This window comes from Lepisosteus oculatus, chromosome 14 (genome assembly GCF_040954835.1).
Source record: "Lepisosteus oculatus isolate fLepOcu1 chromosome 14, fLepOcu1.hap2, whole genome shotgun sequence".
NCBI lineage: Eukaryota > Metazoa > Chordata > Actinopteri > Semionotiformes > Lepisosteidae > Lepisosteus > Lepisosteus oculatus.
Window position 1 is genome coordinate 2683467 of NC_090709.1, and position 23424 is coordinate 2706890.

At 43.6% G+C, this 23424-nt stretch overlaps 1 pseudogene; it reads left to right on the forward strand.

The window, feature by feature from the left end:
- Positions 1–6002: 6002 nt before the first annotated feature.
- The window catches only part of LOC102692793 (zinc finger protein 180-like), a 123655-nt pseudogene continuing 106233 nt past the window's right edge, over positions 6003–23424 (forward strand).

The following is a 23424-nucleotide window of genomic DNA, read 5'->3' on the forward strand; positions in this document are numbered from 1 at the left end:
GCCACAGGGCCAATCTCCTGGGACTGGACCTTTTCACTCACCTTTGGTTCACTCTGCTTGATAACAGCGGCTCAAGTCATTGTCAGACACAGTGGCCTGTGGCATTCCATGGTCTCAGCTGCATCACTGCTTTTAACCACAAGCCCCTGACTGACACCACCATGCACCCAGTCATCCAGCCAATGCGCTGCAACTTGCTGGCCCTCCGCGATGAGGTCACTGCTGAACTCCAGAGACTTCAGGTGGGGGGCATCATTGAACTGGTCAATGCCTCCCTATGGGTGTCCAATTTGGTGGTTGAGAAGAAGAAGTCCGGGGGCTAGTGAGTCTGCATGGACCTGAAGGCAGTGAACTAAGCCTGTAATACCAGATAAGTTCCCCCTCCCGACAGTGGAAAAGCTCACCTCGTAGTCCTCTGGTTCCACTGTGTTTACGAAATTGGACCTTCAACAGGGCTACCTCCAGATTCCTCTCCACCCTGATAGCCAGAACTTGACAGCTGTCATCACACACATCAGTGTCTTCCTCTACACAAGGGTGCCTTTTGGATTGAGCTCCATCCTCCAGCTGTTTCCAGAAAGTGATGTCCACTATCTTCGCTGGAATCACTTGAGTAGTCATCTATCTCAATGACATTGTGGTTCATGGCCCGACCCTTGCCAGCCATGATGAGCGCTTCCACAGGATGTTCAAAGTGCTTCACTACAACTACCTCACCCTCAATGGAGAGAACTGTGTTTGCCGCTGACACCATTGAGTTTCTGGATTTTCGTCTTACAGCTGTTGGCCTCACCACACTGCAGTCCAACATCGAGGCCCTTTACCGCATCCCAGATCCTACCAAACCAGCTCAGGTCACCTCCTTCCTTGGAATGACTGCCTACTATCTCCAGTTTCAGCCACACTGCTCAGCCACTACAGACCCATTGCATCAGCTGCAGCAGAAGGAAGCCTCTTGGGTTTGGAATCCTGCCTGCTCTAAAGCCGTCCGTCTCTTGAAGGCTCAGCTCACCTCCTCGCCTGTTGTGACACACTTTGACCTCTCCAGCCCCACCTTCGTCACCTGCAACACCCCCATCACTGCCATGGGAGCTGTACTGCCTGGCTTCACAATGGGATGAAACAGCCTATTGCCTTTGACTCCTGGGCTCTCAGACCTATGGTACAGAAGTATTCTGTGGGGGAGCAAGAGGCCCTGGCCTGAGTCTGGGCATGTGAGAGGTGGCACATGTATTTGTATGGTCATGCGTTCACACTACGGATGGACCACGAGGCCGTCACCACACTGCTCGCCACTTCAGGAAAAGGGCATCGCCCAAGCCTACACCACAGCTGGTCTGAGGCTCCATCAATACCAATTTACACTAAAGTTACACTACTGTCCTACTACTTTCCCTACCCACCTGGAGGCCCTGATTCGGACACACTCAAGCCCAACTTCATCCAAATGCTCTACACTTCACTTCAGGCCATAGTCTCTCTCCAGGACCTACAGGGGGCCTCAGAACAGGACCCAGTGCTTTCCCAGCCCTGCACCTTTAAATGCTCAGGCTAGCCCTCCATAGTCTCTGCCAAACTGGTCCTCTTCCTTTGCATTAAAGATGAGCTTTCTTGTTGGAACGACTCCTGTGATGCCGGGTGGACCTGTACGGTCCAGCCTCCAAGCACATGTCCTACACATGACACATGCAGGCCACCTGAACATTGTTAAAGTCAAGCAACAGTGCTGGGATCTGGTGTGGTGGCCAGGAATTGAATGGGACATAGAGGCACTGGTCAGAAACTGCAATGCTTGCCTCCTTAGCAGGAAAACAGGAGGTCCTCCTCTTTAGCTCCTAGAATGGCTGGCAAACCCTTGTGATCACCTCCAGCTGAACATCTGTGGGGAACTGCACAGAGTCCTGCCCCATCAGCGCTTTCACATAGTGGCCTATGACCTCCATTCAAAATGGCTAGAAGAAGCCTCCACAGGATCGGTCACTACTCAAGCTGTCACAGACTTCCTGGAATACCTCTTTGCCCACTGGGGGCTGCTAACCATCATCACCACTGACAATGGGCCACAGTTTGTGTCTTGTGAGTTTGTGTCTTTCTTTGCCTAACGAGGCATTCGACACATCTGTACTGCTTTCTATTACCCATAGGCAAATGGGGTTGTGGAACAACTGAAGCAAACTCTCAAAAATGGCATCAGAGCCCACCAGTCCGAGGGCTGTTCCTTCTCAGCTGAGCTCCTCCTCACATTTATCCCAGTGCCACACAGTACACCACGACTGCCCCTGGACCGGCTCCTTCTCTGTCCTGTCTCTCATTTCCGGTTCTCTGCTCTCCTTCCGGTGTTTATCTCTCTCTGGGGCTATATATTTCTGGGTCTTTAATTCTGCCTTGGCTCAGTATTGACGTTCGGATGTCCTGAGACTTGCCTAGCACCAGGTCGCCACACGTCCGCTACCTGAGGGCATAGGTTTCTATATGGTATTCCCTAACAGCTGAGTCCAGGCTAACCCCCGTCTCGCCACTACGCATAGGGTCTTTTCGCTCTCCTTTCATTCCACAGTTCGTCCCTTCCAACATCCGTGACAGAATGTTGAGCCCTTTTCGACCACGCGAGCGGCACCTTTTCCGCAGTTTTTTCTTTTTCTCTGGGCCTTTTTTTTCAGTTCCTCTATTGTATCACTCTGGATATCACTCCGATCTTACGTGCCTGTAAGCGGGTCCAGTACCTGGCTTTCCTCGGGTAAGATCTCTCCGATATCAGTGATTGAATGTTGAGCTGGCTCTCCCATCCTTATTGCTGGATATACAGTGCCTTGCGAAAGTATTCGGCCCCCTTGAACTTTTCAACCTTTTGCCACATTTCAGGCTTCAAACATAAAGATATAATTTTTTTATTTTATGTGAAGAATCACCAACAAGTGGGACACAATTGTGAAGTGGAACGAAATCTATTGGATTTTTGAAACTTTTTTAACTAATAAAAAAATGAAAAGTGGGGCGTGCAAAATTATTCGGCCCCTTTACTTTCAGTGCAGCAAACTCACTCCAGAAGTTCAGCGAGGATCTCTGAATGATCCAATGTTGTCCTAAATGACTGATGGTGATAAATAGAATCCACCTGTGTGTAATCAAGTCTCTGTATAAATGCACCTGCTCTGTGATAGTCTCAAGGTTCTGTTGAAAGCGCAGAGAGCATCATGAAGACCAAGGAACACACCAGGCAGGTCCATAATACTGTTGTGGAGAAGTTTAAAGCCGGATTTGGATACAAAAAGATTTCCCAAGCTTCAAACATCCCAAGGAGCACTGTGCAAGCGATCATCTTGAAATGGAAGGAGTATCAGACCACTGCAAATCTACCAAGACCTGGCCGTCCCTCTAAACTTTCAGCTCAGACAAGGAGAAGACTGATCAGAGATGCAGCCAAGAGGCCCATGATCACTCTGGATGAACTGCAAAGAACTACAGCTGAGGTGGGAGAGTCTGTCCATAGGACAACAATCAGTCTTACACTGCACAAATCTGGCCTTTATGGAAGAGTGGCAAGAAGAAAGCCATTTCTCAAAGATATCCATAAAAAGTCTCGTCTAAAGTTTGTCACAAGCCACCTGGGAGACACCCCAAACATGTGGAAGAAGGTGCTCTGGTCAGATGAAACCAAAATCGAACTTTTTGGCCACAATGCAAAACGATATGTTTGGCGTAAAAGTAACACAGCTCATCACCCTCAACACACCATCCCCACTGTCAAACATGGTGGTGGCAGCATCATGGTTTGGGCCTGCTTTTCTTCAGCAGGGACAGGGAAGATGGTTAAAATTGAGGGGAAGATGGATGCAGCCAAATACAGGACAATTCTGGATGAAAACCTGTTGGAGTCTGCAAAAGACCTGAAACTGGGACGGAGATTTATCTTCCAACAAGACAATGATCCCAAACATACAGCAAAATCTACAAAGGAATGGTTCACAAATAAACGTATCCAGGTGTTTGAATGGCCAAGTCAAAGTCCAGACCTGAATCCAATCGAGAATCTGTGGAAAGAGCTGAAAACTGCTGTTCACAAACGCTCTCCATCCAACCTCACTGAGCTCGAGCTGTTTTGCAAGGAAGAATGGGCAAGAATTTCAGTCTCTCGATGTGCAAAACTGATAGAGACATACCCCAAGCGACTTGCAGCTGTAATCGCAGCAAAAGGTGGCTCTACAAAGTATTAACGCAAGGGGGCCGAATAATTTTGCACGCCCCACTTTTCATTTTTTTATTAGTTAAAAAAGTTTCAAAAATTCAATAGATTTCGTTCCACTTCACAATTGTGTCCCACTTGTTGGTGATTCTTCACATAAAATAAAAAATTTATATCTTTATGTTTGAAGCCTGAAATGTGGCAAAAGGTTGAAAAGTTCAAGGGGGCCGAATACTTTCGCAAGGCACTGTAACTCTGGTCTTCCGTGTCTGTGAGCGGGTCCTGTACCTGGCTTTCCTCAGGTAGATCACTCCGATATCAGTGATAAGATGCTGAGCTTTTTTCCTCTTCCTTTCTAACTGCTGGATATCACTCTGGTCATCCGTGCCTGTGAGCGGGTCCTGTGCCTGGCTTTCCTCGGGTTGTCCACTCCGATATCGGCATTAGTTTGGTGAGCTTTCTGCCGTTCCTCAATTCCTTTTGCTGGATATCACTCCGGGCATCTGTGTCTGTGAGCGGACTGCAGTCTTGCTTTCCTCAGGTTGTCCTCTCCGATATCAGCATTGGAATGTGAACATGCCTATTGCCAGTTTGAGGTATTTTTCCCAGGGTTTTTTGTTTTATATTCTTGTTTTTTGCCTTTTGTTTTTTGGTTCATATCTGTTTTTTGTGGTTTGTCTCCATGGTCTTTCCCAGGTTTATGTCTGTTGTGTTTGTGCTTGTATACTTTTTTGATTTAGGTCTCCAGAGCTCTACTCGACCCCCCCTTCCTCCACCCAATAAAGGTTTATACCCTGGAGGAGGGGGTAGCTCTCAGCCGTGGACTCCTGGAGGTTTCCTTTCAGTTAAATTGGGTTTTTCCTCCCCCCAGTGCTGTGCAGCTAGCATCAGATGAAAAGGGGGTATGACAGGTTGCACAGGGTGAAGCCGCCTGGGATCGCGGCGAGGTCGAATTCCTGGTGGAGCTGTCCTGTCCTGTGTGAGAGCAGCCCATAGTCCCTTCTCCATGGCCAACCAGTGTCAGATCCAGACCAGCCTGGCTTAAAGACTTTATGATGCTTTTATTGTGCCCTACTTCAAGCAGTGCTTTTTGCTGTCTGGAAAAACTGTTGATTTTCTGAAGGGGGGATGTTATGGCGCACACAGCGTCCGTTTGGGGTTTACAATGCTGTTGCCACTTTACAGCACTTGGATGCCTTGGTGTTTTTTTTGCCATTCTGTGTCAGTGCCGAGTTATGCAAAATAAAGAGCAGACGTCTGTGAAATCGGTCCACCTCAGTCCCTGGTTTTCCATGGCCCAACACTTTCCTTATACAGCATGATGTGAACCAGTTGCAATTTCTCCACAGTCTCCACCCCTAACTCAGCCCTGGTGCTAATTTAACTGTTTTATCTGATCCCGAGCAGCACACAGTAGTGTTTCTTCAAGAGACTGTATTCACCTGTAACTGAACTGATATTTGATTATTACAAAACTGAGCAGAGCAGCTGGTGAGTGATGTGTGCTTTGATTTAAGATTTTATTTTAGATTTGGAACGAAGATTTTATCCTGGGTTGTTCAGAACGTGCATTATTATGTCCTGTAAGTAAAACGTAGAAATAAATTTGAATTTGTACAAAATTCAAACAAACAGCATAACTCGCAGACTATTCACTTTTCTTGATTAGGTGGCGCTCGCAGTTGTGGTGAGGTTTATATTCGGCTGCAGAAAGTCTTTCTCAGTTCTGCTCCTCAGTTGTTTTGAAGCCGCGGCGGCACTGAGGAATGACGTTATCATGCTGCGCGGCTGTGAAGTTATTTTACCCGTGTTGCGGTGATTGAACCGGTTTCTTCAGATAAATAATAAAGAAGAAAGTAATTCTGTTTAAAAAATAATTGTATTGCCGGTTGATCAGGACTGATCAGGTGAAGAATAAAAAATATAGAAGGAAGGTCTTGTGTTTAAACTCCACAAGTCAGACTTTGTTTCTGACTGTCTGCAAACCCAGCTTAATTGTTTCCTAGAGGTTTTGCTCAATTCGATCGTGCGTGAAGTGTCAGACGTTTTCCGAAACACGATGTGTGATTCTGAGGACGAGTTTCAAGAGAAACTCCGCGGTGTCTCCCAGATCCTGGTGAGACGGGCCGAGTTTAAAATCACACAGTGTGTGGAGGACAGTGTCGGGAGTGAAATGGAGCAGCTGAAGAAGGAAAACGAGAGTTTGAAGTGGAGATTGCAGCTGTGGAAGAAGGAGCCGGGAGCAGGAGATCGGGGACAAACAGATCGTGTTGGACACACGCTTCCCTGTGAAGTGACTGGAGAAATAGAAGAAATGAACACGAAACTGGGGCTATTAGGTAAGTGGGGTGTCCTGTATGGAGTCAGTGTGTGTTTAAAAACAGTGTCTTTAACTTCCTCACTGGTGAGAATATAACGGAGAGATGCAGAGTGAAGTGGGAAAGACTTGTGCGACGTAGCAATAGGATTATTTTACTGGAAACAAAACTGTTGTTGTCTGGTTATGGCGCTTAAAACACATGCAATTACAGAAGGGCTGAAAACACCTTCTTTATATTCACAATGACCGGGTGTTTATTAATTCAATCAGGCGTTTCAAACTCTCGTTACGGTGGTTTAGTTTAGAGATAAACGTACTTCGAACAGGGCATAAATATCAGAAATAATCTAGATATTGCTAACCAATTTTTTTTGTAGAGTTTTCAATATCCCTGTTTAAAAATAGTGTTTGAAACTTCCTCACTGTTGTTGTTCGCTTACGGTGCAAAACACCAACTGTGATACAGCAACAGTTCTGCAAACTCCTCTTCAGACTTAAATTGGCTTAACTGAAATGTTTATTTATTAGCGAAGCATTGCAAATCAGGGGTGTCAAACTCTCTTTTTTGAGGTCCAGGTTATGTAATTGTAAAAATATCAACGAATATAAAATGTATTTGATTTTTTGGGGCATTATTGGTGTTTTATTTTTTTAACGGATCCGATATGCACTCGACACGGAATGACCAGCAAAATGAACTCATTACCCTGTGAACATGTGATATAACTTTTGTGTTTTTAGCCCGTGATTAAATAACAAAAATGTCTAAGCCATTTATGAAGTGAGCAATAATCCTTTTTTTTGTCAAGAGGAATATTGTCTAGTGAAGAAACTGGAAAAAATGTGAATGACGTGTGATATTTCCACCTGACGCTACAAAAAAGAAAGGAGTTTCTCCTGCGAAACTAAACCTAACAGATTATGACTTTACCGCTGTCCCAGGTGAAACAAGGCCTATTAACAGTCATGAACATGCAGTCGTGTCTCTCACTGTGACAGTCCAGGACTCTGAAGGTGAGATTGAGCTGCTCTCATGATTCTAGTGATTTTAGAGGTCATTAGTATTTTACAATACTAAATCGCTCAGCATCTCTCTCACTCCTCACCAGCCTGTGTACAACACTCCTGCAGCCCTCAGTATCCCTCTCACATCTCACCAGTCTGTATACAAAACTTCTAGAGCCCTCAGCATCTCTCACATCTCACAAGCCTGTATACAACACTCCTACAGCCCTCAGCATCTCTCGCACCTCACTAGCCTGTATATAACACTCCTACAGCCCTGAGCGTCTGTCTTACACCTCACCTGCCTGTATACAGGACTAGTACAGCCCTCGGCATCTCTCTCACACCACACCAGCCTGTATGCAACACTCCTATAGCCCTCGGTATGTCTCTCATACCTAACCAGCCTGTTTACAACACCCCTACAGCCCTCTGCATCTCTCTCACACCTCACTAGCCTCTATACAATACTTCTACAGCCCTCGGCATCCCTCTCACACCTCACCAGCCTGTATACAACACACTTACAGCCCTCCGTATCTCTCTCACACCTCACCATTATGTATACAACACTCCTAAAGCCCTCATCGTCTCTCAGACTTCACTAGCCTGTATACATAACTGCTACAGCCCTCAGTGTCTCAGCGTTTCTTGCGCACCCAGCCAGTCTGTATTCAATACAGTGCTCAGCATCAATCTCACTCCTCACCATCCTGTCTACAACACTCCTACAGCCCTCAGCGTCTTTCTTATACCTCACCAGCCTGAGTACAACAATCCTGCTGGCGTTTCTTACGCACCCCATCAGTCTGTATACAGTACTACAGTGCTCAGCATCTATCTCACTCCTCACCACCCTGTATACAACAATCCTGCAGGCCTCAGCGTTTCTTACGCACCCCATCAGTCTGTATACAATACTACAGTGCTCAGCATCTATCTCACTCCTCACCACCCTGTATACAACATTCCTACAGCCCTCACCATCTCTCTTCCACGTCACTAGCCTGTATACAACACTCCTACAGCTGTTCGCATCTCTCTCCCACCAGTCCTTCATTCTGTGTCATTGTCAGTATATCTGTAATGACTGTGTGCAAGTATCAGTATCAGTTATTATTTAATAAGAAATTGAGTTGCTCCAGTGCGTAATAGGTTAGCGTATTCTTCTGTCTATGTGTGATTTACCTTTGTAGATGTTCTGTTTGTCGTTGTGTTTTGTAATATCTGTAGATGTTTAAACAACTTAAAATAATTGGTATACAATAAATCAGCTTTGATGTATTTGATGTATGATGATGTGTAATAAATGTGTTATTATGCAATTGCATTGTAATTTAATTGAAATTGCTTTTAAATACAATTTGTGTCTTCGATTCAGTATGGCTTTTATTTTTACTTTTGAATGGGAAGTGAATATTTGGATGCATACTTTTAACATTGACTCAGTAGAAACATTTTGTGTCTTCATTTGTTATCATTTCACTTTAAACTTGGCAATCTATGGTTTTTCAATTACCTGAAAGTTAACATTTATTGAAATTTCTCATTTTGTTTATTTATATTCATGTACAGATGCAGCCATTCAAAGTAAGTGGTACAGACACGTACCGGAGGTAATTGGCTGCGGCGTTGCGCATCATGACGCAAGATGATGCGGGGTACCGCGGTAAGTGATTGGTTGACCGACAGGGGCACTCGTGGTCCGTTGGTCTGTCGTAGAAATATTTACAGTACAGTAAACGTCTTTACTGTGCCCGTTGTAGATATTGAATTCTACCACTGAAGGGAAATCTTAGTAGCTGAGCTTAAAAAGAATAGGAGCATACTGTAATGCGTGTGAAGGCCATAAACAATATTAATTTTGGAACATAAACATACAGTACTGTATATGGCTGGTCTTGGTACTTTAAAGTAAAAAATACACACCAGTATTCCATTTCTCCCTAAACATTTTAAGCATCGAAGTCTTTAACTAAAGAGATACCGGAGTCAACAAGCATACTTTTAGAATTTGATTAATAGGGAATATAATATGGAATCGCGTATCTAAAGAATTTAATAACGATATGATTATATCCGTGTACTGCAACAGGGCTGTGTAGGGCTGCTTCGCCTCCCTCTTCATGCGACTTCCCCTGTAGCCTACTGGTCTACGTGCCCGACTACCAACTCACGGGTTGTGTGTTCAAATCCAGCTGGTGCTGGACTTTTCTTTTAAAAAACATTTCTTCGAAAAAATAGAATAGCGATATGGACAATCAATTGACTTTTATATTTCAAAATATCACCATATGATCGATTTTAAGTCATTTTTGATAACAATGAATAGTCACCTTCTTCCCTTCTGACAGCGGTTCCTGCTTCTATTGTGTGTGTGTGTGCAATAGAGTAAATCTTTATAGAGAAATGGAGGCTGGACAGTATGCGTTACAATATAAATATTTATATTGATTTAAATCGTGTTCTGATTTTAATCGCAAACGCGTGTTTAATTATATGTGTTTTTTAATCATAAACAGGCTAATGCAACATAAATTGATACAGTATCTTTGTCTTCTAAGTATCTTAATAAACTTTCAGCATAGCTTTCTACCCGTTAAGATTTATATTTCTTGGGATTTTGGGATCAAACGTGGAAGGATTAGATTGTAATCGTTTTTATTTGTCAAATACGTGATTGTATTTCTGAATGTTATGTTACACCTACAGTAGTTCACTGCTTTAAATACATCGAATTAAGAAAGTTATGTGTAGCACTTTAGATCTTTTTTCTGAACCAGGGAAAATCTGATCATGTTTCTCTTTAACAATAATAAAAAACTTTATTTTACATATCGCCTTTAAAAGTGGCATCTCAAAGCAATACAGTAGATCGAAAAACAGTTAAAAGAGACCAAAGTAAATACCAGACAAACGCAAACGTGTTTTTAGTAAAATGCTTTTATTCATTCAGCAGAGAGTGAGAGGGACATCCAGCAGAGAGAGACACACACACCGGTTTCCATTGACAAAATTGTTTTTTTTCAATTCCTCTTGTCTAACAGGAATGTTTTGTTTGTGGACAGACTGTTAGACTAGAGGAAAAGAGCGCCTCCTTCTACAAAGCATTTCGTTGATCCGATCACAAATTCTTTTCCAGTCGTACGCAGCAAGGTTTGAGAATCTCCGATTCACCATGCTACTAATGGTTTCCCGGAGATTGCAAGGCAAGGCACTTTTGCCTCTGGACCCATAGAAATTTACAGACGTGGTCCACCCCCAGTAAATTTCAAAAGTCACAAGATTTTGAAACACGAGGGTGGCGTAGCGGTCGGCTCTTGCTTTCCCGTCTATGCCGATGCACTGCAAGTACAACCCCCCCTCCATCTCCTGAGTGATGGGTAGCAGTTGGACATCTGGGAGAATTATTCATCCCACTGGTGTCTGTGAATTCCGCTGTGCTTCCTGGGGGGAGATAGACGGCGGGGACAGCATCAACAGATTCCTGCGCGGTGGTGAGCGGAGAGGCCGGGATGGAGTGTCCTGAGGCGGTGTGTGGTCTGCAGGGGGCAGAGCTTCCGCCAGGCATTGCAACCTGCGCGGCGGGAAGAGGCACTTTTCGGGAGACAGCTGCTCAACTGTTTGACTGCTGGAACATACTGTCTCCTTCCTCTGCATTTTCAGGAGTGTCTCTAGCCTCCCAATCCTCCCCAGTAATGCATCGTACTGCTCCCGCTGCTCCCGAAATGTCTCCTACAGGTGCTGCTTCTACAGATTGGCACCCTGGCCAGTGGCCGAGAGCAGAGACCCCCGGCCTGTGGCAAAATAACATAATTCATGTAAGAAATAAAGTCACACAGTAGTATTCATCAGTTGCGGAACAGAAACCAACGCATTAGCACGTCAAAGCCCATTGAGGACCCGGGCAATAGTTGTTTTGTCCCTTGATTTACTGATCTGCATTAATTATGGAAATTGAGTTCCTGCTCTTTGCAGAAGACCTGGTCCCACTGTCTCCCACAGAACAGAGGCTGCGCCAGAACCTGGCACTGCTGGAGCAGCACTGTCAGACCTGGGCACCGACAGTCAATCTGGACAAGACCAGAGTTATGGTTTTCCAGAAAAAAAGCCAGACTTCAGGGAAACAGGTACAAATTCACACTTAACAACACATTAACACCTAACAACGGGAGCAGGGACGAATTAGGCCAGTACCCACTATTGTTAAACATACAGAAAAGAATATTAAAGTATTGAAGTATTGGTTTTAGTATTAGCCATACAGAACATTAAAGTGCCCCTTTTCCATTCAGCAGGTGCCTGAGGCGCTGTGTCCTATCTTCTGACAGTCGCCGTTGTGAATGTCTGTAGAGTGTATCTTATTTTTAGTACTATATTTTTATATTATATTCCCTATTAATCAAACTCTAAGAGTATGTATCGGCTTGTCCCCTCCTCCCGCCCCTCTCTGTGTACAGTGGAGCCTCCTGTCCAGCCAGCACATGTCCACAGACATTCACAACAGCGACATACCATAAAACGTTTGCACATATAGTTAAATTATTAGTTGTTTTTCAGGAAGTTAAAAAAACACTTGAATTACTTATCCAGTCTCTCGAAATAGTTATTTTTCAAGCAATGCAACAAACGTCGGGCAATGTGTTTTTTTTAATCCAACATTGACAGCCACATCTTAAATCTTGTCAGTCAGGTCTTTTTTTCTCTATTTGAATTGTGGTTTACACATCGCACGACTTTAAAAGCTAGAAAGACAGGTTTCGATTCACATTAGCTGGCAAGCCTTGTTAACAAAAAAAACTAATAATAATGTAACATGCCACTGTTTGTTCATGAACAAAGTTATACTGAGATTTCCTTAGATACTCGATTAAAAAATAAATAGAAATTTGAATCCCCGGCGGAACACATTCCATAAGAATCTGCGGTTTTACAGTATATATCGCCTTTAAAGGAGGCTTCTCAAAACGCTTTACAGGATAAAAACAACAAGAACAGCAACAACAACAATATTGTATTTCATTGCACTTTGAAAACCAAGTAATAACTTAACTATACGTGCAAACGTTTCATACGTTGCTGTTGTGAATGCCTGTGGAGTGTATCTTATTTGCCAGAAAGCTCTAAATTGCATTTTGAGCGCGGTTTTTGACTTTTTTTAAATTGCATTTTGTGCGCGGACAGCACATACAAGGGTTAATGAACTGCGCCAAGAAATTTAAAATAGTATTCTTTAGGTGTGAGGGTAGGAGTGGACCGCAGCAGGCATAATCAGCAAACCAGGAAAACAAAGAACAGGACAGGTGAGATGTGTATCCAGAAAGCGAGTGATCAGAAAAAGGAAATGGTGTTACGCCCAGGTTTTCGACCCAATTGTTTTAACTTGCTAATGCATCATACACATTTCCGGGCGTATTGTGTTTTACATAAAATAGGAGTGTCTTTCCCTGGCATTAGCTCATTGGTATGGTGTAAGTTTTATCTGTACCATACCATACAGTATATAGGTACAGAATTCAAGCTGCACCACTGTATCGCTTCGGTAAGGGGACGGACAATGACCAAAATCACGAAGACTCTCTCACACCAAATAATGAAGATGAAAAGAAACGGAAAGTCAACACGGGACATTGTACAGCAGTTGGCTTTGATGGACATCTTCAGTTGTGAAAGCACAGTGAGACGGCATTATAAAGGGGAGAGGAGGCAAAGAGAATCTAAACCAAGGACGATTCAAAGGTAAATACATTTCTAAAAATACCTTTCTTGCATGTAAATACAACTACGCACATTATTTTTAAAACTAACTGCTGATCTCTTTTTTTTTCAACTCCTATTGTGCGAGCTATCGACAAACTGACTGATGAAAATGATGAGCTACCGGCGATGCAAGTCCAAAGATGGCTATGGGCTGACCTCGGTGTGAATATTAGCCCGACATCGATAAGAAGAGTACGCAGGAGGCTTGGATGGAGATACAGAAAAACCAACACATGCCCCATGATAAGGCTAAAAAACAAAGAGGAAAGACTCAAGCAAGCGCTCCAATGGATTGAACAGGGGACATGTGACATGTGGACAAGCCGAAGCCCAAACATCCACTGAAGGTTCACGTCTGGGGGGGTATATCTAGAAGAGGCCCGGGACCACTTCTTATTTTCGAAGGAATTATGGACCGTGTATTCTTCGAGGAAGTCGTGGTCACACAGCATGCTGCCCCATGTATCAGGGAGCAGTTTGGATCAAGGCACCGTCTCTTTCAAGACAACGATCCGAAACACACAGCAGCAAGGGCGAGGCTTATAGCAGAAGGAGTGAACTGGGTGAAAACTCCAGCCGAATCCCCAGATCTAAATCCGATAGAGATGGTTTGGCATTCGTTGAAAGACTACGTTCGGAAAACTGCTAAGCCCGTCACAAAGCAGGAACTGATCGATGCGATCTATAAATTCTGGGAGGAAGAACTGACCGAACAAAATTGTAACAATTTTACAACAATTAACAGGCTGTTGTTTCGTGTTCTTCCTAGGATTGTTGACCGGGGCGGGGGACATTCGGGAATGTAAGTCAGAGAAAGACAGACTCACGTTTGTGGACAGTCTGTCCACAAACAAAACATGTAAAAAAAAACAATTACTTTTTGTTAATGAAAACCGGTGTGTGTGTCTCTCTCTGCTGGATGTCCCTCTCACTCTCTGCTGAATGAATAAAAGCATTTTATTAAAAACGCATTTGCGATTGTCGGGTATTTACTTTGGTCCCTTTTAACTGTTTTTTCGGTCTACAGTATTGCTTTGAGACACCACTTTTAAAGGCGATATGTAAAATAAAGTTTTTTATTATTGTTATAGAGAAACATGATCAGATTTTCCCTGGTTCATAAAAAAGACGATTAAAATCTGTAATCTTTGCACTTGTATGTTATCGGAAAATACAATCAGTTTCTGCTTTGTGTAAGGATGGTGTGGCGGTCCTCAAAGCGCTTTACAGGATAAAAACAATAACAACAATAGTGTCTGGGCAAATGTTTTTTTTTATCGAAATATAAAATGAGATACTGTATAATGATGTGCATGAACAAAGGTATACTGCAATTTGCCTTAGATACGCGTTTAAAAAAATTTTTTTTTTTGAATCCCCGGTGGAACACATTCCATAAGAATCAGCGCTTTACTTCGCGCTTTACAACCCTTGCTGCGTGCGACTAGAAAAGAATTCGTGATCGGATCAACGAAATGCTTTGTAGAAGGAGGCTCTCTTTTCCTCTAGTCTAACAGTCTGTCCACAAACAAAACATTCCTGTTAGACAAGAGGAATTGAAAAAAAAAAATTTGTCAATGGAAACCGGTGTGTGTGTGTCTCTCTCTGCTGGATGTACCTCTCACTCTCTGCTGAATGAATAAAAGCATTTTACTAAAAACACGTTTGCGTTTGTCTGGTATTTACTTTGGTCTCTTTTAACTGTTTTTCGATCTACTGTATTGCTTTGAGATCCCACTTTTAAAGGTGATATGTAAAATAAAGTTTTTTATTATTGTTATAGAGAAACATGATCAGATTTTCCCTGGTTCAGAAAAAGATCTAAAGTGCTACACATAACTTTCTTAATTCGATGTATTTAAAGCAGTGAACTACTGTAGGTGTAACATAACATTCAGAAATACAATCACGTATTTGACAAATAAAAACGATTACAATCTAATCCTTCCACGTTGGATCCCAAAATCCCAAGAAATATAAATCTTAACGGGTAGACAGCTATGCTGAAAGTTTATTAAGATACTTAGAAGACAAAGATACTGTATCAATTTATGTTGCATTAGCCTGATTATGATTAAAAAACACATATAATTAAACACGCTTTTGCGATTTAAATCAGAACACAATTTAAATCAATATAAATGTTTATATTGTAACACATACTGTCCAGCCTCCATTTCTCTATAAAAATTTACTCTATTGCACACACACACACAATAGAAGCAGGAAGCAGAAGCAGGGACCGTTGTCAGAAGGGAAGAAGGTGACTATTCATTGTTATCAAAAATGACTTGGAATCGATCATGTTGCGATATTGTGAAATATAAAAGTCAATTGATTGTCCATAATATCGCTATTCTATTTTTCGAAGAAATGTTTGTTAAAAGAAAAGTCCAGTACCTGCTGGATTTGAACACACAACCTGCGAGTTGTTAGTCAGGCACGTAGACCAGTAGGCTACAGGGGAACTCGCATGAACAGGGAGGCGAAACAGCCCTACACAGCCCTGTAGCAGTACACGACTATAATCATACCGTTATTAAATTCTTTAGATACGCGATTCCATATTATATTCCCTATTAATCAAATTCTAAAAGTATGCTTGTTGACTCCGGTATCTCTTTAGTTAAAGACAATGCCAAAATAATATGACTATTAAATAGTACAACTTGTACAATTATGGCTTACATTCAGTTGTTGTGTATGTAGTGGTGTTGGAGTACAGTCATTGTGGGTACAAGAAGAAGTGAGAACAGATCATAGTATGATGGGAGGCAGTGGGGGAATCACCAGTTTGACAGCTCTGGGGAAGAAGCTATTTTGGAGTCTAGTTGTGTGCGACTGGAGCATTGGAACCTTCTTCCAGATGGTAGGGGGACAAACAAGTTATGACTGGGGTGAGTGGGGTAAGACAATTTTGGTGACTTTTTTCAGACTCCTGGTGTTGTAGATTTCCTGGATGGATGGTAAGGCACTGCCGATGATGTGTTGGGCAGTTTTGACCACCCGCTGCAGTGCCTTACAGTCGGCCTGTGATGCAGCTGGTCAGTATGCTCTCCACTGTACATCTGTAGAAGTTGGTGAGGATCCATGAATGCAGGCGAATGCATGTATTGCATTTGTATTTGTTCCATTTTCTAAGATAACCCGGGTATTGATTGACATTTGGCTGACTTGTCAGTTGAAAGATTTGAATTTTTTTTAAATTTCTATCACTCATAATTATCATCACGATTTCTGAAGTACTTTATTATTCAGAATTGAAAATTATTGCTAGAACGTGGTGAACAGACTGTTTTTTTTACAATGATGGTACTTTACATTTTCTTTTTTCATGAGAACTCTACTCAAAACCCTTGTTAAAGGCCTTGTTCTCTTGTCCTGTGTTTGCAGGGTCAGAGGCCAGTGGTCTCCCTGATGCTGGGGAAAGGGCTCATCTTGAACAGCAGCACAGTGAGGAGGAGGAGTGGGGCTCCAGTCTGATGCAGGAGACAGAGATCACTGCTGCAGAAGGGAAAGAGACACTCAGTGAGCAGCACACAGAGAGCAGACAGAGTGTGGGGGATCTGGAAACTGTGCCCATGATGAAGACAGAGTCTGAGAGTGAGACACCTGGGCCCTTAGTAGCTGAGGGTTTTACAGAGAAGTTTAATAATCTGGACTCAAACCTTTTCAAAAACAGTTGTAATGAACTGGATAACTTTAATCCCACAGAGCATGACATGGAGCCCCAGTTGATTGACCCTGCAGAGCTGCAGACTGATATACCTGGTGAAGAGAACAGTACTGAGATACAGCACACAGAGGAGAGTCAGTACAGGCAGGAACAACAGCGACAAGTACAGGGTTTGATAATAACAAGACCTTGTTCTGTTAAAGTGGAGCGACTGTCATTGCAGAGGAGTTTTAAACAGTCATAGAGACGAACAACTGAATGAACTGGATGCTTTTAGTCTTGGAGAGCTGGAGATGGATCCCCAGATGATTCAGACTTCTGAGCAGCACACTGAGGGACACGATGGAGAAAACACAGCTCAGTTTCAGCACACAGAGCAAAACCATTCCATGGAGCATTTGCAGAATAAGAGAACACAGCACAATGAGAAGGTGAGGAAGAATCAGTCAAGGTCTTGCTCAGATGCAGTGGACAAACTGCCATTATGGCACAGGAAGGATGAGCCTTTCTGTCAGTCTTGCATTTCAAAACCTTACCAGCACCTTCACACAGGAGAGAAACCGTTCAGCTGCAGTCAGTGTGGGAAGAGTTTTAGTCGGTCAAATTACTTAAAAACCCACCAGCGCATTCATACAGCAGAGAAACCATTCAGCTGCAGTCAGTGTGGAAAGAGTTTTAGTGAATCAGGCACCTTAAGAGTCCATGAGCGCATTCACACAGGAGAAAGACCATTTGTCTGCAGTCAGTGTGGAAAGAGTTTTAGTCAGTTAAGTAACTTAAGAGCCCACCAGCACATTCACACAGGAGAGAGACCATTCAGCTGCAGTCAGTGTGGGAAGAGTTTTAGTAGCTCAAGTAACTTAAGAACCCACCAGCGCACTCACACAGGAGAGAGACCATTTAGCTGCAGTCAGCGTGGGAAAAGTTTTGTCCAGCCAGGTGACTTAAAAACACCAATTTAGTCACCAGTTTTTCATTTAATCATAGTCTTAGTCAAGTCACCTAAAATGTTTATTAGTTCAAGTAGGTAGCTGAGCGAGCATGTAACACACAGAAGGCTTCGCAGCCGAAATATTGTTTCCTTTGTTCTCTTTTCAGCATGGAATAAACCTTTACTTGTTACTAAAATGTCTAGTAGTCATAGTAGCTTTGTAGTCACCTACTTTTGAGTCTAGTGAAATAAATTTTGAATATAATTACTCTTGTGTTTGACTAAAATGGAATTAGTTCCAGTCATGCAAGTAGTTGACAGGTTGCCCCTTTGGAACACCTGTCAGATAATGACGGGAAAGGAAAACAAAAAAAGCTCTTACATACCACATGAGAGATGGGAATCTGATTGGAGAAAAGCTACCCTTTCCTTATCAGAGAGTCAAGCCCTGGTCTCCCACATGTCAGCTGTGGTACTAACCACTATACTAACAAGGAGCACTTGCTTGCTGTTAGGAAGCATTTCCTCGTACAGCTCGTTTTCAAAATTCATTTTCATTCCTTCCAGAGGAGTGCAAGAAAATAAGTTTCCATCTGTGCCATCCCCACTCTTCCTCTGCTGTTGTCACTGCTCCTCCTTGTGCTCTACGAACACCTATGGAGTTGGTTCTTTCAGATTTATTAATTAGGTTTTCAAAGGCTGGAAGTAGGGCACCAGACACACAGACGCAAAAAGTGTTGTTATCTCCTTTCAGCTGTGAAATGTTGTTCGTAGATGGTGAAGAATTTATTTCCAAGGCAGCAGATCCAAACAATTTAGCATTTTAAAAGGACCAGGAAAAGAGAAAGGGCGCTTTTCCTTATTTGTGGAGCCACACAACACCTTGAGAAGGCTGCTGAAGTTAATAATAATTGCTTACATTTATATAGCGCTTTTCTGGAAACTCCACCCAAAGAGCTTTACAGGTAATAGGGACTCCCCTCCACCACCACCAATGTGCAGCATCCACGTGGATGATGCAACAGCAGCCATAGTGCGCCAGAACACTTACCCCACATCAGCTCTCAATGGGGAGGAGAGCAGAGTGATGAAGCCAATTCATAGATGGGGATTATTAGGACGCCATGATTGGTAAGGGCCAATGGGAAATTTGGCCAGGATGCCGGGGTTACCACAGAGAGTCAGGACCTCAGTTTTATATCTCATACGAAGGACAGCACCTGTTTACGGTATAGTGTCCCCGTCACTATACTAAGGCATTAGGACCCACACAGACTGCAAGGTGAGCACCTCCTGCTGGCCCCACTAACACCTCTTCTAGCAGCAACTTTAGTTTTTCCCAGGAGGTCTCCCATCCAGGCTGACCAGGCTCACACCTGCTTAGCTTCAGTGGGCTGCCAGTTGTGAGTTGCAGTGATATGGCTGCTGGGTTAGGAGTTAGCAGGATTTAGACCTGTACAAGGAGAACCCAAAGGATTTCTAGGCTATTACCTTAACCACTCAACCATGTGTACAGCAAGTGCTTGCTACAATCTAACATGGAGTGCGAGGTGGTGACGGAAACACTTTTCAAAGTCGCTTTCCATTAAAAAAAAAAAATGTTTACAAAATACATGCTAACAGATGGACGCTCCAGAGGATTTAAAGTTCTTTACAGTTGGAATGATAAAGTCTCTCTGTTCGGAAATGGAAAATGGAACTTTGTTAGAAAAAAGTCACCCACGGAGAAATGTGGACAAGTGTTCAGAAGCTGCTGTATTTTGAATAGCATTTATAGTCATGTTAGAGGCAGGGATTGCCTTTGATTTGACTTATGCTCTTACAACCGCAATGAAAAGAAAACCTCAAGTCCTGCAGTTTAACTTTCCTAGCCTACCGATTCTTTAATTTTAAATCTCCAAATCTTCAATGAGAATCGGTAAAATGAAAACCAAACACATATGCACACTCGTGTCCTAGCGTGAAAACAATATGATGGAAGCATTTGAGAATCTCCTTCACAACACAGACAAGGATTTTGATTTCTTCCCAATTGCACAGCTTGTATGGGTGTTTCCTCAATATTCTAGTTTGTAAAGCTGTGAATTAATAGGGTCGAAGCACTTATTTAGTATTTTCGTATCTCTGATTTAAAAGCTAGAAAAAACAAACCTAATGCAAGACTTGAAAAACTTCCTGAAATAAAAAAAAAATGTTTAGAGCTTCTTATCGCCAGCACCCATATCACTCTGCAGCCCACTGAAGCTAAGCAACTGTGAGCCTGGTCAGTACCTGGATGGGAGACCTCCTGGGAGAAAAACTTAGGTTGCTACTGGAAGAGGTATTAGTGGGGCCAGCAAGAGGTGGGTCCTAATGCCCTCACGCAGTAACATACTATAATGGGGGAAGATTTTCACTGTGTTTTTCAGTACCCAAGTGCCTGTTGTGTCTTTATTGTGCACAGAGTCACAGTGGGTGTCTTGTGATGTAGTGCCAGGTACTATTAAGATGTAGTACGTACAAGAAAGAATTTAGTCTGTTGTAAATGGTTCAAATCCATATCCATGAGATGCAGAGCCTCAAGCTCCAACAAATGAGCCAGTTGAGTGCTGGCTGGCAGGTGTTATCGTCACTTTGTAAAGGTTTAATAGCTGAGTTTCAATAACTAGCGTTGTGGGGTGCCAGAGTCAAATGTCGTCCAAAGCAGAGAAATTGTAAGTAAAGTCTGATGTTTGAGATCATTAACAATTTGTTTACGTTTGCAGTTACAGATTAAAATGCGGAAAGACTTTCTCTGGGTTTATCTGTGTCTGAGTGCCTGTTGCGAATATGTTGAATGCAGAGTTTTTGATTCATCTATTCAAACAAAGAAAGAAATTTGCTCTTTGATTATTTTCAATTTCATCAATGATACATATAAAAAATATAACAAAATTACCATATACTGAACATCATTCATGTTTACATTCATGTTTGTCGAATTCCCCAAAGAATTTTAAAATATTTTAGCTGAGGATGCAACGTGAGTAGAAATGAATTCTCCTGTGCCCCATTCGAAGATCAAATTACATAGGTAAGTATGATTTTTTTTAGAGGATACCAATATTGGGACATTATTTGGCATTCCTGGTGATGTCTGAACTTATTTATTTACTTCTTGTAGTTGGACACACATTTCCTGCTATACAAACTATACATTTTGCTGAACATGCTAACCGATTGCACAACAGAGACTTCCACGGCTGGGCTTCTCAATCCGCAGGCTTTTGTTCAAAGAAAAATAAAATAGCTGGCATTTTCTTGCCAATCGACAATATATCTTCTGCATTGATTTGTATTTTATCTTTGGGAAGTTGAATTAATTTCTTGAGAAATGCACTAGCCAAGTTTCACTGAAAATTACCAGGTCGTCCAGGTAGGCAACCGCATAGTGGAGATGGGGTCTCAGAAGCCAGTCCATCAGGCATTGAGAGGTGGCGGGGGCTCCATGGAGTCCGAAGGGCAGCAATTTGTACTGGTAAAACCCTATGGGAGTCAAAAAAGCGGTCTTCGGCTTTGTCGGGCTAGACGGGGATTTGCCAATAACCTTTTGTAAGGTCTAAGGTGGTAATAAATTTGGCCTTGCCCAGCTTCTCCAGGAGCTCATCTATCCGGGGCATCGGGTAGGCAACAAAACGGTAGACGTCATTGAGTTTTGTGAAGTCATGCAGAAACGCCAGGAGCCGTCAGGTTTTGGGATGACCACAATGGGGCTGAACCATTGTGGTTCTCTTCATGCTTCGCTTCAGGTACCAGGTAAAGGGGCACCTGTACAACAACTCCAGGGGGCGTCTCCACATGATGCGGTACCAAGCATGTCCGCCTGGGCAGATCTGAAAAGAGGTGACGGTTCCAGTGTAGGAGTGTCTGGGCTTCCTTGATCTGAGGGGGGGAGAGGTTTGGAGAGAGGGAAATTAGGTCCACGGAGGAAGAGGAAGTGTTGCTGGACAGTAATGCGGGGATGGCCTCTTCCGACAGGGGCTCTCTCCAAGGTTTCAGGGGGTTCACGTGGTATATCTTTTCTTTTCTACGGTGGTCTGGATGGTATACCTTGTATGTGACTGGCCCTGTTCATTTCCAGATTTCGTAGGGTCCCTGCCATCTCGCGAAAAGCTTACATTTTGGTGAGGGCAGTAGCAGCATTACGGGATCCCCAGGGCGAAAGATCCTTTGCTGCGCTGTACGATCATAGTATTCCTTTTGTCTGTCTTGAGCTCACTGTACGTGTTCCCCCACTGGTGGCTTCAGTTGTGCAAGCCTGTCCTGAAGGGAATGGACATAGTCTAGCACATTGTGGGAAGACAAGCGGATTCCTTGGGGTTGTCGCCCATATAATAACTCGAAAGGGGAGCACTCTGTGGAGGCTTTGGATACCTCTCGGATGGCAAATATCAGGAGAGGGAGGATTAAGTCCCAATCTTTCCTGTCGGCTTGCGAGACCTTTTTCAGCATCTGCTTCAGGGTTTTGTTAAATCTTTCCACCAGCCCGTCTGTTTGTGGATGCTGCACTAAAGTTCTCAGGAATTTTATGTTCAGGAGTTTAGCTATCTCCTGCATCAGGCGTGAAGTGAACGGAGTCCCTTGGTAAGCCAAATTGGGTGAAGAGATTTACCATCTCCTAAGCGATGCTGGTGCTGAGGGCCCTATGTAGTGGTATCGCCTCTGGATACCTGGAAGCGTAATCCACAATCACTAGGATATATTCGTGTCCCCGGGCGGATTTAGGAAGGGGACCTACTATATCCATGGCGATGCGATCGAAGGGCTCGTCAATGATAGGCAAGGGCTGTAATGGTGCTCAGAACTGCAGTTTCAGGAAGTTTAGCTGACAGTCAGGGCAAAATGTACAAAAGCGCCTGATGTCAGTGTATACTCCTGGCCAGAAGAACCTTTTCCAGACCCACCCCTGGGTTTTGTCTACGCCCAAGTGCGCCCCCAGCAGATGTGTGCGCGCCAGGTGTTTCGAAGGAACCAGAAGACACTCCAGATTGAGACCATTACATTGGTATACCAGGTCATTCTTTATAATAAAAGAATTTTGGCGTCCCTGAAGAGCCTCCACCGGTTAACCTTTCAATTCAATTGCCTGGGCTCGGGCATGGGTCAGGGTAGGGATCCCCTCCGGGGGAAGTCTGTGGTGAGGATGCCCATCTCCCAGTTGTCAAGGGGGTCCGTAGACGGCCCAGCTTGCTTAGATCCGGGGGGCAAAGACGGCAAGGCAGATGCATTAGTATTAATTTGGGTAACGCCTCCTTTCCTTTTGCACTTCCCCAGGGCACAAATGCCTACATCTGGCTTGAAGTTTTGTTGGCGTTTTTGATTCTTTGCGGAGTCGCAGTTCGATTCAGAGCTGTTTCCAGAGTACAGCTCAGCGAACAGGGGAAAATTCCTTCTGAGAAGTAGGGGGTGTGGCAGGCCCTGTACTACTGCAGCTGTGATCACTACTGTGGGCCCTCTAAGACAAAGCCGTAGGCGGGCTACCGGGTGTTCTCGTTGCTCCCCATGAATGCAGCCGACAGAGATCTCATGAT